Genomic DNA, 14,997 nt, shown 5'->3' with positions numbered 1-14,997 from the left:
TGAATTCACCCCACAGAGAGCACGTTAACACGCAGGTCGGGGCAGTGGGCAGCAGGGAGGCAGCAGAGGCCCAGAGCGTGACCCAGCTCCATCCCCCTTCCCAACACAAGCAGCTCCACCGCAGGGACAGCACAAGGGGAGGACGCTCACAGGTGGACACGGGACATCCTTTGCAGAAGGCAGCTCCCAAGCTCAACAACTCCCCTGAGCAGGATGCTGGCACTTCTGGGAGAAAGCCCATGAGGAAAGCCACTGGGTACATGCTGTGCCTTTGCCCTGCTGCGCGCCCTCCTGCCCCAAGAGGACACAAGGGCTGCAGCCAGCACCGCTGTCTGTCCTCTCTGCCAGGCCTGATCTCCACTGAGCTCCTGGCCCACTGTGATCCCCTTCAGGCCACAGTAGGTTTGCTGAGGGACATCCCTGCCCCAGGCCACTCACATTCTCAGGCGGAAAGCTCCCTTTCTCTGTATGACGCATGTACTGAGTTAGAGATGAAAAATGCAAATGTAAACAGAACTCTGTCAAGGGACCTTACAGAAACAAAGCATTTCTATCTCCAAAAGTAAATAATGCCTTGGATTTGGCCCTCCAGGGTGAAAATAGGGCATACTTTTTAAGTAAGACTAAAAATAATCAAAACGTCCCCATTCGGGCATGGATTCGAGGCCCAACACAATGTGCATTCACAACTGACAAATCACCACTGCAGAGGCGCTCACACAGATGACCCGTTGCAGAGGGCTGCCTCTGAGCACAGGGCTCCTGGGGCTTGGGTTTCCGCGTTTAATGAGCTGGTGATGAGTGAGCCCTCCCTCAGCCCTCCTCTGTTCACGGACTTCTCCCTGGAGCCACGCAGAACCATTTTAAATCCAATTTCCTCTTACAGACTTTTTGCGGCTGGGGGTGAAGCGCACTGCTGAGCAAGCACAAGTCCCAGCTCCACGCCACAGCCCCACTGCCCAATTCAAGCATCTGTCACCACATGCCACTGCCATGCACGAGGTGCCTCAATGCACCCCCACTTCCCTGCGGCTCCATTCCAGCCCAAGGTTTCCACCGCCGTAACTGCCAGGCCCGTTACAACCTGCCGCAGTCCCCTTTGCTCTTGTAAATGAGGTGTGCTGCTGTTCAGGCACTTCCCTCCCAATCAACGCTGCCTGCCTCTCGCACATTCTGCCACAGCTGGGGATGTGCTGAAGACAGCCTTGTGCCCACTAATTACTTTGGCATGTGGGCAGTGGGAAGACAGCCAGGCTCTGCGTTGAATTAAGCAATTACTCTTCTTGGAATCACTCTCCTGTCTCTGTGCTTTCACGGCTGCCTTTCTGCAGCAACACTTGAAGGATTTGTTGCTGCATGGTATGTCCCAAGTGCAACATCCAGTGTTCATCCAAACAGAGCCATTTCCCCTGCTCTTAAAGACCACTGTATAAGCCAGGGCCTTGATGCAGCAATACAGCGACTACTCAGCAGCCTGGAGCCAGAAGGGCCTGGCTGGTCAGTGCCTACTCACATTTGCATCTTGAGCACAGACATGATGCACCCAGCCTTTTCCTTTGCCTGCAGAAGCCTGCAGCATCCACTTACAGGCTGCTGTAACCACATGGCCCCTTCATTTTGCATAGTCCACAAGAAGCTTTGAACCCTGATGCCTGCAAGGGCCAGTGCCTGCTGCACACTGCGTGCTGCTGCTGAGAGCTCACCGCAGGGTGACCTGTGCTGAGTCAAGGTGCCATAACTGGGCAGCTAAAAATCACCCTCCGGTGGGCCAACACCAGCTGCTAGCACTTGACTGCAGCATAAAATGTTCATCAGGAGCGTGCTGTGACATGGTGCCACAGACAAGCTGGAATGCAAGGGGCCAGCAACACCCCAGCTGGGTTCTGCTCTCTTTATAGCTGGACTGCTCCAGACCCGAACAAGGGTTTGTGTTCTCGGTCATCAGCAACCCTGCACTTGAAGGAGGACAACATTATATTTGGCTCCATGCCTGAGCTAAATGCTGCCCTATCCATCAGCAGTTTGGCTTCTCATTCATGTGATGGGCTTGATCTTGAAACCATCTGTTTTCCCTCAGCTTGCGTTCAGCTTTCACTTGGACAGCAGAGGCCTTTCCAGCTACAGCCCCTGGGCATGGGGTTGAGAAATCCTCTCCCTTTGCTGCTCTCTGCAGCTGAAAAGCAAGTCTGACTGTAAACACATGCCAATGAACCTTCCTTTCCAGGTAGAGATGAGTCTGGCAGGACTTGCTATGGAGAAAGACCAGAGAAGTAGCAATGGGACAGAGCTCAGAGGATGCAGTTGGATGCTCAGGCTGGATCCCTGCAGCAGGGCAGATCCCAAGCAGTTTAGTAATGTTTGGTCTGTGCTAACCTCGCACTGAATGGAAAAGGTCTGTGTGAGCATGCTTGCACATCTCCACAGTAGATATCACCAATGGATCATCTCGAGCCTCAGCTGGGGAGCTGGGCTCTGGAATGCACCTCTCACATTTGCTTGCCTGGGAAACACATGGTGGAATCAGGCCACAGACAGCTTCTTCTGGGCACTGCCCTGTAGTCCCATGTCCCCAGCCAGGTCTGACCTCAGCAGACTGTCACCAGGATGGTTTCTTGTATCTCAGAAAAGGCTGACCGGGTTCTGGGGACAGCCCACCAGCCTGGCAGGAGGGGATCTGGTACACCTGGCAGTCCTTGCTTGAGGGCCCTCTCCACCAAACTGAAGGTTTGTTTTTTTTCTGGGACCTGGCTCCTGGAAGCTGGGCTGCAGTGCAGGGCAGAGGGAAGGAGCTGTGCAAATCCAGTCGCCTTCCTGGGGACCACTCAGAGTTCACCAGCTGAGCTGCACCAAACCAGCTCCAAAAATCCTCATAAACGAGGTGCACAACCCTGTGCACAACCCTGTGCACCCCTAGCACTGCAAGAGGGGAAAAAGCTTTTCCTGCAGATGTTTCCCATTCACTGGGACAAATTTGGACCTGGTATAAGCCAGTGCAATGCACAGAGGAGCTGTATTAGAAATAGCCTCCCATGCTAACACCCAGCTCAATAACTCCTGTCCGACCTGGCGGGGACGCGATGTGATACCCCTTCAATCTCTCAGTCGCTTATCGTGCCAAGTTTGCGAGATCAGGTGAGGTGCCATACAGTGATGGTAACGAAAACCAGCTGCCGGGGAAGCGTCTGGAGACATCAGCAAACTGTCAGGCTCGGGATAAGCAGCGTCTCCGAGAGCACGGAGACAAGATAGCTGCATCGCTGGGAGGGTCCCGCAGAGGTCACCTCGCAGGAGCGGCTGCGGGGGAGATTTTCCTATTAACCCTTCGCTTGGCACCGTGCAAACCCAGATTGCCAGCAGCAAGCTGCTGAACCACGCCAGGCAGCCGAGCCCCCTCCTCACTGCCCCCGCCGCCGCCAGGGGGCAGCGGCCGGCCGCGCTGCGGGGCCCGGAGCGCCGCGAACGGCACCGGGCTGGGCACCGGGACCGGCACCGGCACCCGGCGTCGCAGCGCCCCGGACCCCGTCCCCGTGCCCGCACAGGGCCGCTTGGTCCCCTCGCTCCGCGTTCCTCTGGCAGAAGGGGTTCGCTTATTCTGGCTCCTGGAGCTGACCCTGAGCAACCGCACCAAACGCTGCTCGAAAGCGGCTCTCTCTGCTCGTTGCCTTTCACAGGGGCTGTCAGCGATCGGTGACTCACGGAGAAACCAGCGCACCCGTTCCGTCCTGGGCATGCTCCCCTGGCAGCAGCCACTCAAGCCATTAAACTGCATTTCTGGGAGCACCACCAGCTGCACAGCACAGCACAGGTCCGGCCTCCTGGCACCTCTGCCCGAAGCAGAGCCGCTAGCAAAGGAGCATCCTCCCAAAGGGCCGACGTCAGGAGGGCCCCTCAGCACGCAGCAGGCAGGCAGCCCAGCTAGCAGCTCTTGAACTTGCTGAGTTTAAGGCAGCTCAGGCAGATCTGACACAGCACCCAGTTCTGTCCAAGAGTCCTACCAAAGCTAGGGAGCATAAAAGCAACTTCAATCACAGAAATTAATCGGGAGCCCAGACACAACCAAGCTCCTTAAGAGCTTTAGGTCTGTCAGAAACCCTCCCTGTGCTTCACTTTCTGAACACAGTACCCATTACTTTGGCAGATCAGTGATTTCCAGCATCTGCCTGAGCTGTGAGCTCTCTCAGAAAGGCACTGTCATTTCTCACCTAGTTTCACAGCATTTGCTGTCTTTCCCAAACCAGCAGCTGCATTGTGACACCCTTGGGTAGGGACTTTCCTTTCGTTGTCTTTATCCTTGCATAACAGCAGCAACAGAGCAAAGAGAACAACATCAGCCCTTTCCTGCGAGGAAAGACAGCCGCCTGCCCAGCTGCGCTGTCACTGCTCATCTCAGGTCCCAGAGGCTTGAGAGAACCCGCCCTGCCCTGGGCACAGTCCAGCTGATTCTGCCTCAGCCAGGCAGCCTGCAGGGCTCTTGAGCTGCTAGAAGCCCTACCCCATCCAAAGACCTTTTTTCTCTTTGGCATCTGCATCCAGCACTGGTGGCATTTGTCCTCAGCCAGCAGGTGACTGAACAGCCCCCAGGGCACATCAAGTCGCATATTATAAGACAGCAACTTCGGGCTTCACTGGAAGCACACTTTTTAACCTCCAGATGCATTTGGGATCATCCAAGGGGCTGCTGCTGGCACAGAGCCTGGTGGTTTGGCAGATACAACTCTAAAGAAAAGGGGGAGGAGGGAACTGGTGGAAAAATGTCCCCTCCAGTCCTCTTGTTGAATTAAACCACATGTATATTTTTAAAATACAGCGGAAAGGAACAACTCTCCGGCACATGTTTGAGAGCAGTGTCTTATTTCAGAGATTTCAAAAAATTAGTGGCTGAATACTGAAACAATATAGCCTTTAGATGGAGGGCATTTGGAAGTGATTAACAAGCCTGAACTCATGCATTCAAAATAAAAAGTTAGTACCTCACGCTGGTAACAACTGTCAGCTACTAAAAATCCAAGGAGGGGGGAAGAAATCAAACTCAATCCTGCATAATCTAATGCTCTAAGCCAGTGGGAGACCACTAGCAAGCATGCCAGCCCATGCCCTCCCCAGGCACATCGCCCCAGGCCTCGCGGCTGCCCATACCCCATGCCCCATCTTGCCCATGCTGCACCCCCGGGGTGAGCAGAGCCCAGCAGCCTCATCCCACGGGAGCTGTCGGAGGGAGCACGGCCTTGGCAAGATTCTGCAGGAACAGGCAATGGGCTAAGCAGCAAGGCTGGGCTTCACAAGGAATTGTCTGCTTCCACTCCTGGTCTTCCTGTCCTTTAAGTGATTAAAAAAAAAAAAAAAAAAGAAAAGAAAATCTGCCCCAAAGTAGCTGCGCTGCGTCCTGAAGGAAGCCCTGCCAGCTGAGCACTTGGATGTAAGTGGTGCAGGAAGGAGCTCACAGTCCCTTTGAACATTAAAGCCTGCTCGGCTTTTCAGTGACTGCTCAGCTGAGCAGCAAGAAACTAAAGGGATCCAGTGCTGTGTCAGTGGTATCAGGATCAAACAGTGGAGCAGAACTTACACCTCCTGCTATAATGCAGAAGCTGCTTCTCCGGCACAGTTCGGAGCTTTCCTGAGAGCACAGCGAGACAGGGCTGTGCATGCTCGCTGCTGCCTTTCTGCAGGGAAGGGGAAATAAAGTAGCCCCACGGCCAAGCACTTAGCAAAAACTAATTGCTCAGTAATGATCTTCCAATGGGCCCATGAAAAATGCTTTGAATTTCCATTACTCCACACATCTGGGCCAGCAGTTTAACAGCACATCCGTGCGTGTGAAACCTGATGAACTGGCTGCAGATGGGTCTGCATGGATGTCGAGGAGGAGATTTCCTGGATCTTGCATCACCATCCTGCAACATCACAGCCCAGCACAGAGGCGGAACAAGCTAGGCTTTACTTTCTAAGCCCAAATGCCCAGGACTCCACTAAGACCAAAGTGAAATCTGTTTTTTGTCCTGGGTTGGAGGCACAAGCTTCCCAATTGCTCTGCAGAATGACATGGGACAGCCAGGAACTGGGTGAGCAGTCAAGCTGCCTGGTGAGAGGCCTTGGAAGAACACAGAAAGGCAGTTCCCGCTAATCCCATCCAGGCAGAAAGATTTTATGAGCTTCTTCTCCGCCTCACCACGATCAAAGACAGAGGGGAAAAACAGACAGGAAATACATTTCTTTAAGAGTCCTGCAGCCATCAGCTGGCAAGACCACATGAACCTGCTTTAGGGCCGGGTCTCCCCTCAGGAGCATCGTCCCCGTTCAGTTTGATTGCACAGCCTTGGCACCTACTTGGGAACCAAGCTCCAAGGCCCTGGTTTACAGGCAGATGCGGATTTAGACAGCTGCAGCTGGAGAGGACTGCTGGGTACACGTCCATCCTGCCTCCACACCCAGGGCTGGTGTTCCTGCTGAGGTCAGGGTGCAGCCAGGGCTGTCCACCCTGCCCCAGCACACCCGGTCCCACAGCCCCCATGCACAAGCCAGAGGGGAGGCGGTGGGATTGGGGCAGGATGCCACAGCACACCCCGGCCAGGACAGGGCTGCTCTACATTGTGGTCACGAGCTGTACAGACATGAGCTTCCCCACGTCTCACGTCTGAGACCTTAAAGAAAAATAGATGTTTTGAATTTGCTTCAGTAGAAAGAAACGTTGGTAACATGACCAACATCTGTGAGCTTAAAATGAAACCAGACTGTTCCTCCACTGCAAGAAGTGAACATCCTCGGCACAGGGAGCCTGGCAGCTTGTGTCACATATCAGCAGGGCCAAGGGGACATGCCAGAGGCTCCTGCCCCTGTGCCAGGAGCCTCAGCCTGAGCAGCTGCTGTCCCTCAGAAGGGGACAATGTCCTGGACTGGCCTGCACTTATCTAGGCTGCATTCCCCGTCATGTGCTTTTTCCCTGCCTTAACCAAGATTTGGCACTTTAAAGAGCACCCAGAAATTCATGGCATTATAGAAGTTAGCCCAGGATTTTCAATCCTTCTCATTGCTCTGCTCTCAAGCCTGTCTGCACTGCAGGCTGCTTTGCTGTTTTTTCCTGGGCTAGAGATAACCAGGAGCTACTGATGGGGCACGTGTTGCCACACACTGCATGCTTCATGCCCACACCACAGTTACCTCCATTTTGCTCTAAATTTCCACTTTTGCCTGCTGCCTCAGAGTTTTCCATTATGTCCAAAGAATTAGACTCTTCAAAAGCTGGCCCAGGGGCAGCCCCATGTTTGTTGTCTGAATGCACTGGGAACAGGAGAGCATTTGCACTTCAGCAAGGAGACCAGCTGCCAGGACCTGGACCTCATGGTATCTCCTGGCATTTGTCTCTTTCCCACTCTCACAGAGAGGAGCTGCTGCCTCCCGTGGTCCCACACATCCCACACCTCTCCCCAAAGATGAGAATCCACGTCCAAGCAGAGGAGCACACTGTGGGGAATAGGTGGTGGTACTGCATGAAGAGGAAAGCACAGAAAGCTCTCCGAGCCAGGGGATTCAGCTCTTGCTAATCTGCTAGAGCTGAAGCATGAGTAGCTTTCTTAGCCAGAAGGCAGTGAACGTATTTCTGATTCCACTCAGGAGCATTCCTGAGCACAGATCATTATTATTATTTTCTTGTTTCTTTAATGGTGTTGAACATGCTCGGAGACCCTTAATCACAGAGGAGATTACAGCAGACTCCCAGAGGGCTAACAAGTCAGCCAAGGAAGGCCAAGAATAGCTGCGCTGACAGCGCTCTGCCAGGCGGCTCACAGCCGGCCAGGAGCAGCCCCGGGGGCCCAGGGGGAGCAGCCCCTCACTGCACCCCAGCGGTGGCTCCCACCACACCATGGGAGGATGGAAGAGGCCAGTGCAAGCCTCACGCAGTGCTGCTGGATGCAGGATGCCCACTCTGCATTCCCAGGCCCAATCTCTGCTCCCCAGGCATGTTCTCCACAGCTGCCCCGGGTATCTGTCCATCCATCTGTCCGTCCCTGCCACCAGCACCAGCTGTGGGGCCAGGAAAGGCAAGGAGGCACCACTTTGGTCCTGTGCCACTCGGGCTATGCAGGCAGGGGCTGCTCGCTGGCTTGAGAGAGGTACTGAACCCCTGCAGCTCTCCTGCAGCCATTCACCTCTTTTAGGAGATTGCGGTGCTCTGAGCACTGTGTTGGGGATAGTCTTCATGTTTCAGCGTGCTGTAAAGCTGTGCTTGTAAGCAGCAAAACATTTCTAAAGGCGCCTCGGCAGGCCATCACAGAGCTCCCGCACCCCAGGTCTGCTCTCTCCAGCTCTGCAGGGCTTTTGTGGGGGAAACACAGGCTGGCTCTTCACAGAGCACACAGCATTTTCCCTTGATATCAATCTCATGATTTATCCTTTAATTTTGTACAAATAAAATAAAAAAGATGAATATTTTAAATGAAATATGTTCCTTTGTATGACATAAGGAATTATGAATTGATAAAGATTTCCTATTATCTTTTAAAATCTACCACGCCAATCCTTCAGCAAGACTCTACACGTAATTGCAAGCAGATGTCTTTCTCTGCTGACACGTTAAATAGAAGCAGAAAGACCCACTGCTATCTCCCATCAACAATTTGCACCAGAGCAGAGAACAGATTTTCACAGAACAGAACCGCTGGAGGAGAAGGGAGATTAAGTTCCTACAGACCAGGCGTCTAAACAGTACAGCAAAACAAGGCAGCTCGGGAAAACAATGAACTCTAACAGTCCATAATCCCAAAGTAACCAAAAGCTTTTGTGAAGGAAAATGAATTTGCTGAAACCAATCCTGCCGGAGCCCAAAGAGAGTTTAGAGACTGAGGTAATGCGCTGCCAGGGCGAGGTTATCCAGCCGGCAGCCCCATATGCTGGCGCTTCTCACACAGCCCGTACGAGGCTGCCCACCCGTGTCTGTGCTGCCTGGTGGCCATCCCAGGACCGTCACCTCTTCTCCCTCCCGCTAAGCCCGGCAAGGCAGCTCCGAGCTGCTGACCCAGGGCTGGTGTGGCTGCTTCCAGCCCCCCTCTGCCCCCCATTAGCCCTGCTCCCAGCAAGGAGCAGGGGGCTCCGGCCCCAGGATGGAGGCAGCAGGGCCAGAGCCTGCCCCCAGCCTGCAGCAGAGGCCCTCGGGCCAAGCAGAGTCCCGGCTGCTCCACAGCAGCCCGGGAATTATCAATAGAAGTGGAAGTGACAGGGTGTTTAGCAAACATTAAACCCAGGAAGCTTAAAAGGTCTTTCAGGATTATTAAATAAACATTTAGGGTGAGTGAGAGGGAAGAATATGAAATGGTGAAGAAATTGTAAACACTCTGGAGAAGGCGGTTAGGGGCTACAGTAATTCAGCTGGGCAGCACAATGTTTAATAATTAAAGTAGTATCACCCATAATTATGCCTCAGCTCTCTGGCAGGTATTAACTCAGGGGGAGACACTTTTATAAACATTTAGCCTAGTATTAACATTTTATTGAGACCATTTAACATTAAACCTTACACATGCCATCTTGGCTGCCCACCATCACCACAAGCTTCTCTCAGACCCGGGCTGGCAGCAGTCCCACAGCCCCAGCCCCACACCACAAGATGCTGAGAAGGTCCCAACCCCACAGGTGCTCAGCTGAGCCCATGTCCCAGGGTGGTGGGGCCAGCACAACCCTCAGCACCACGCACGCCCTGTGCTGCTCCAGCAGCGCTGCCCCCCACCCTGCCGCACTACACCCCTTCACGGCTCCTGTGAGGGTTCAGCTTCCACATCCCAACATCTCCCAGGAGTGCGAGCACCCCCTTAGTGCTACCCACAGAGTTTCCCAGCAGCAGCTTGGGAAACCCGAAGTAATGAGATTTTATTTGGTATGGAGCTTCTTGCCCAGCAAATAAACCCATGGCTTTGACTTAAAATCAAACCTGGGTCTGCAGATGTGTCCTTCCTGATGTGCATCACATTAGACACCATTGCCAAAATTAATGACCCTCAAAACCAAAAAAGCCTAGCATTCATCTCAGTCAGTTTTACCCTCAGAAACAGGGCTTGAGATTAACTGTTATTCCCTGATTTAAGCCCACTTTGAATCACACATGGCCACATACTAAATTACCCTGGACCTTCCACAAATAAGCTCAGTCTTCTCCAAGTCCATGATCTACCCCTGCTGTGCAACAACTAAGGAGACCATCTGGGCTGGGTGTGATCACCACCCTGGAGGACAGCTGGTTTAAAGGCACCATTTTCTTTGGCTAAAGGAATTGTAGTTCATTCTTTGTGTAGTCTAATGTAGTTATGAGCACTGTACGTGAGAGCCTATGCACGTGCTTGCCTGCCTGCCAAAGACAAATGCCCCAATCTCTCTATTTCTTTTCAAGAAACAGTGGAGACTTGCTCTCCACAGTCCTGCTGGGGCTATGATTTATTAATACACAGCACCACCCCTTCTAGCAAATTAATCTCTCAACCACAGTAACAACTCAAGAGTTTGGTGAAGTTCAGACAGATAGTGAAGCTCAAAGGCATAGGTTGCAAACAGTAAAACGCTCCCCAAGCTGAACTAAACAGAACAGTTTTAGTGACTATACCAATGTACCTTCACATTTAGGATTCCTGGCAGTGGTATAGGACCAGCAAGGGGAACCCAAACAAGGGCACAAGCACCCAGAAAACCTCTGTCAACATATCTGTTCTTGTTATCTTCCTTTCTTCTTACTCCTGAAACACTCCTCGCTGAGGCAATAATGGCCCACCAGTAGCTGTTCTGTGGCAGCTGTCTGGCACATGGACTGAGGTCTCAGAACATCCCATTCTGGCCATTAGGACCCATAAACTTGGATTAGCGTGGACAAGAGCCTAGAGGAAAGAATTTCAGTGCTGCACAGTGCAGGACAGGGCTGTCGCTGACAGCAACCCCATGAGGGACACCACCTTGGCAGGAACCCTGCCAGCAGCAGGGACAGCCAGAGCACAGGCTACCATTTAGGAAGCACTTTGTGGTAGGGCCACTTGGCTTCTACACACAAAAACAGGCAGTTGCACACCCTAGGGTGAGATTCATGGGTGCAGCTGGGACAGGCAAGCCAGAGCATCCTCCCCAGGCACACCCCAGAGCAGGGCAGAGCACACCGAGGTCACTTTGTGTGACGTGACTCACAGCCATCGCATGCTGCTTTCTGTTGCTCCCAGCAGATCTCTCTTCTGTAAACTGGGTCTGATGCATGCAGTGCAACCACAGAGGGTCTCAAACCAAGTGGCTCCCTGCATGTATAGGTGGGAGCAGAGAGCCGGGTCCTGTGACAGCCAGAAGCCCCAGCCCATGCTGGCTGCCATTAGGTATGGCTCCTTCCAGCCACATCCTGGTTTTCCTCCGTCTCCTTGCCAGAGCAATGACTTGGCAACCATCTCCTGTTTGTCTCTGAAGGAAAAATGTTCCCGACACCAGCAAATTTCCAGGCTGTGCACATTTCTGCAGAAAAGCGGGACTGTTTGCTGATTGCTTGCGGCTCTCTGGATCTTGGCAGGCTGCAAGCAGCACCCACTGTGCAGCCGAGTGCTGATGCCCCGTGCTGGCAGCAGCAGACAGATCCATCACGCCAATGCGCCGCAAGGAGACAGGGCCAGGCCTCCTGCGGGCTCTGGCGGTCGCTGGCACCTCCTGTGCCCCAGAGCCAGGGGCGCAGCAGACCCCACGCCAGCGACGGAGACAGCATTCTTGTGGCAGGCGGCCGGTCCAGAGGAGATTCCAGCCTCCGCCGGGAAGGTCTTGGAACAAAGCTCTCATTTTCCAAAGGCTGGGAGGCTTCCGCAGCACAGTCGGCCACCCTGACAGGTCAACCTGCAGCTCGCCCTGTGTGGCTCTGCTCGGGGAAGCTGCACGCTGCAGAGCCCCTGGGCCCCATGCACAGGGCGAGAGGTCTCAAGTGAGTGGAGGAGGCAGCCAGATCCCCTGCTCCCCTCCTGAGAGGGGCATTCAAATGCGGATTGATCATCTCTGGACTATCAAAGGGGGAGCATGATCAGGGGCTCAGGTGGATTCAGCTGGGAAATAAGAAGCCTGAGCCCTTGCAAAACAGACTTTAAGGCACTTGCAAAAGATCCTGGAAGACTTTTTCCCCTACTTCAACTAATAGAGGATTTCTGTGCAGCAGGGCAGTTGCAGCATGTACAAGGCTTGGCTGGGCATTGCTCAGCTGGAATGGAAAAAAGAGACTGTGCATCAGGGAATAATGGTTTCCAAACACAGCTCTGGCCTTGGGGTGGAGATTGGCTTTAATTACGTGCGTGTGCATCCTTCCTAAGGGTCATCCAGCACAGCTCACTGAGAAAGCAGCAGCCACTGAAACACCATGCAGTGTTTTCCCTGTAACATTACTGGGGCAGGAGGAAAGGGTGTTTCTGATGCTGCCCATGGATGCACTCATAACCCACAAACCCTTCCCTGCCCACGCACAATGTGTCTGCAGGGCAGCATGCTCCCAGCTCCTCGGGGACAAGTGATGCCCATGCAAGTGCAGCTGCTCAGGCAGGAGCAGGGTGAGCAGAGCAGCACTTCCCACGTCTGCATGCCCTCCCATGGCTCAAGGCTCACTCAGACAGAGCTGGGAGCTTGCTATTCATTTATCCTTGATGGATCTTTTTTCCACAAAAGTGTCTGAAAGGAAAGGAGCCATTTCTCTCCCACTTCCTGTTCTGTTCATCATCTCAGGACATTACAAGCTCCCTGTTTGTGCTCTGAACATCTCTCTCAGGCTATGCTTTGCGTGGCCACATGAAGCGAGACACCCTTTGCTTTACGAGGTTGGAGCATAAACATCCTTCCCAACTGTGAAAAAAACCTACACAGCTCTCTACCACTCCTGTAGGACATCAGATCCTCAGTCAGAAGCATGAGGAGAGACAGTTGGCATTTTGCAACTTCAGGCTGCATCAGCACATGTCCTAGCAAGGGCTGAGCACCACCAAAACAGAGGAGGGCTTTGATGGCAACTGCTGTTAAACGCTGCCTGGAGGGCAGCAGCACTGCACTAGGACCAGGTAAACACAGAAAGCCTTTTCCCTTCCAGACACTGTCACCAGGCTGCCAGAGCAGCTGGGGCACATCACCTCCCTGTCCTGCGCAATATTAATAGAGCTCCACATCAGACACACCAGGCTGGTATCTGCTCTTCTCCTGGAGAAGAAATCCTCCCTAATTGCTCAGCTGCTCTTTCCAGCCACGCATTCCCCAGCAGGGGTCAAAGCAGAACACAGACTGCCAGTGACATAAAAATTAATTGTGGGATAGATGATGACTTTTGTATAGCATAAGAAAAAACGGTATTTGTTTAAAACTTAACTACAAACTAAAGGCCAGAAACTCAATTAACAGGCAATACTCAACAGAAAGAATGCTAGAGCAAATAAGATAAACATTATTGGGAGGATAAATTGAGTCACAAGAGGATGATATTTAACTTTATGCAAGATTCATACTTTAGACAAGCCCTGAGCAGGCTGTTAGCAAGCCTGAGCACCCTTGTCCTCCCAGGTTAGTTGCTGCAACCCTCAAACAAGTTTGAAGCAGTTTTTTATGGGGGACAACACAGGCATGATAGATGCACTGCTGTGCAAGACCCAACCATCACCAAGTCTCGTTCTCAGCCTCTTGAATAGAGAGATTCATCTCCAAGTGGACAATGGGAGCCTAAAATGAAGTGCATTCAGGGATCAGCAAAGATCTGAAGTTCTGCCCTAACTTGAGGCATTTCTTTCCACCACCAGCATTCAGCACACAGCATGTTCTGCCCAGTCCTAACACCACTGAAAGCATTCACAGACAGGGGGTACACAAAATAGACCTGAAATTCAGCCCCTATTTGTTATACAGAGCAGAGCCTTGTAAAGCAAAAGGCTGATACATCTGACTGGAGATAATACAGGCACAGCACAACACCCCACGGGCAGCACATTCCCCTCCTCAGGCACCCCACGGTCCCCAGGCAGGCAGAAAGGGACGCTGTCTCCCAGCAAAAAGAGGCGCGTCTCAGACTGAGATTTACTTGATTGCTGTAACATAAATAGAACTCACGATAGCAATCAGTATTTGAACCAATTCTAGCATAACACACATCCTCGAGCTGCACAAATACCAGTCTTTCTGCTCCCAGGGACCACTAAGTCGGCAGATACCCAACTTCGGATTTAAGCGTTCTTTCATGCTTTCCTATATTAATGAGTGTTTGTTTGCTCCTCCACACAAACCTGCACAAGCAGAACTCTCATTTCACACATCTTTTCCCCACAGTTTACACTTACCACATTTCAAGCCTCAGTAACCTTCTCTTCAGGGAGAGCAAAACAGCTACGAGGAGAGCAAACACACACATGCAACAGTCAGCTACGAGTCTGACTTTCTACATGAGAAAAAAAATACTCCAGGAATTAAGAGTTTTCTTTTCTAATCAAATGTTACCAGAAGCTAGTAAAAGAACTGCTTGTAAGTTTTTGATAAACACACAGGCTAGTAAAAGAACTGCTTGTAAATTTTTGATAAACACACAGACTACCTTCCCGCACCTCTGCAAATTTGATGTTTGTGCTTTAATCCATAATTCCAGAAAAAAAGCCACAGTGAAACCCCAGCAACAGGAAATCATGGAGAAGACAGCTCAGCCTTAATCCTGGCTTCACCCACCCAGCTACCCCAGACACCAAGTCTGAACCATGAGGAAGACAGCAGGGCAGAGCTGCTGGCCTTATCTGCTCTCACAGTCACATCACACTGCCACTGGGGGTGGTCTCTGGCCAGAAGCAGCATAGGCTCAGAGCTCCCATTTCCCCCAAGCTACCAAACCTCTCCCATGCACCTGCCCCCCAGCCCAGGCTTTAATGCCTTCACACCAGCTGGGTGGTTCTCAGATGATGGGTGGGTGATTACCTTGATCAAAATGATGCATTGGTGTGAGCTTCAGGTAGCTGGTGTGTAACACGGACATTTAGTGGGGAACAGCTGTGCTGC

The 14,997-nt window shown here is 52.4% G+C and overlaps 1 protein-coding gene across 1 annotated transcript in view; it reads right to left on the bottom strand.

Moving 5' to 3' along the window:
* Nucleotides 1–14,347, bottom strand: part of ZMAT4 (zinc finger matrin-type 4) — a 93,728-nt gene extending 79,381 nt beyond the window's left edge. The window contains exon 1 of the mRNA XM_082779488.1: nucleotides 14,295–14,347. The gene's annotated coding sequence lies outside the window, so the exon portion shown is untranslated. The remainder of the gene's footprint in view (nucleotides 1–14,294) is intronic.
* Between the last annotated feature and the right edge of the window lie 650 nt (nucleotides 14,348–14,997).

This window comes from Aythya marila, assembly GCF_965140915.1.
Source record: "Aythya marila genome assembly, chromosome: 26".
NCBI lineage: Eukaryota > Metazoa > Chordata > Aves > Anseriformes > Anatidae > Aythya > Aythya marila.
The sequence above is the reverse complement of the archived record's forward strand: the minus strand, read 5'-3'. Positions and strand labels throughout refer to the sequence as shown.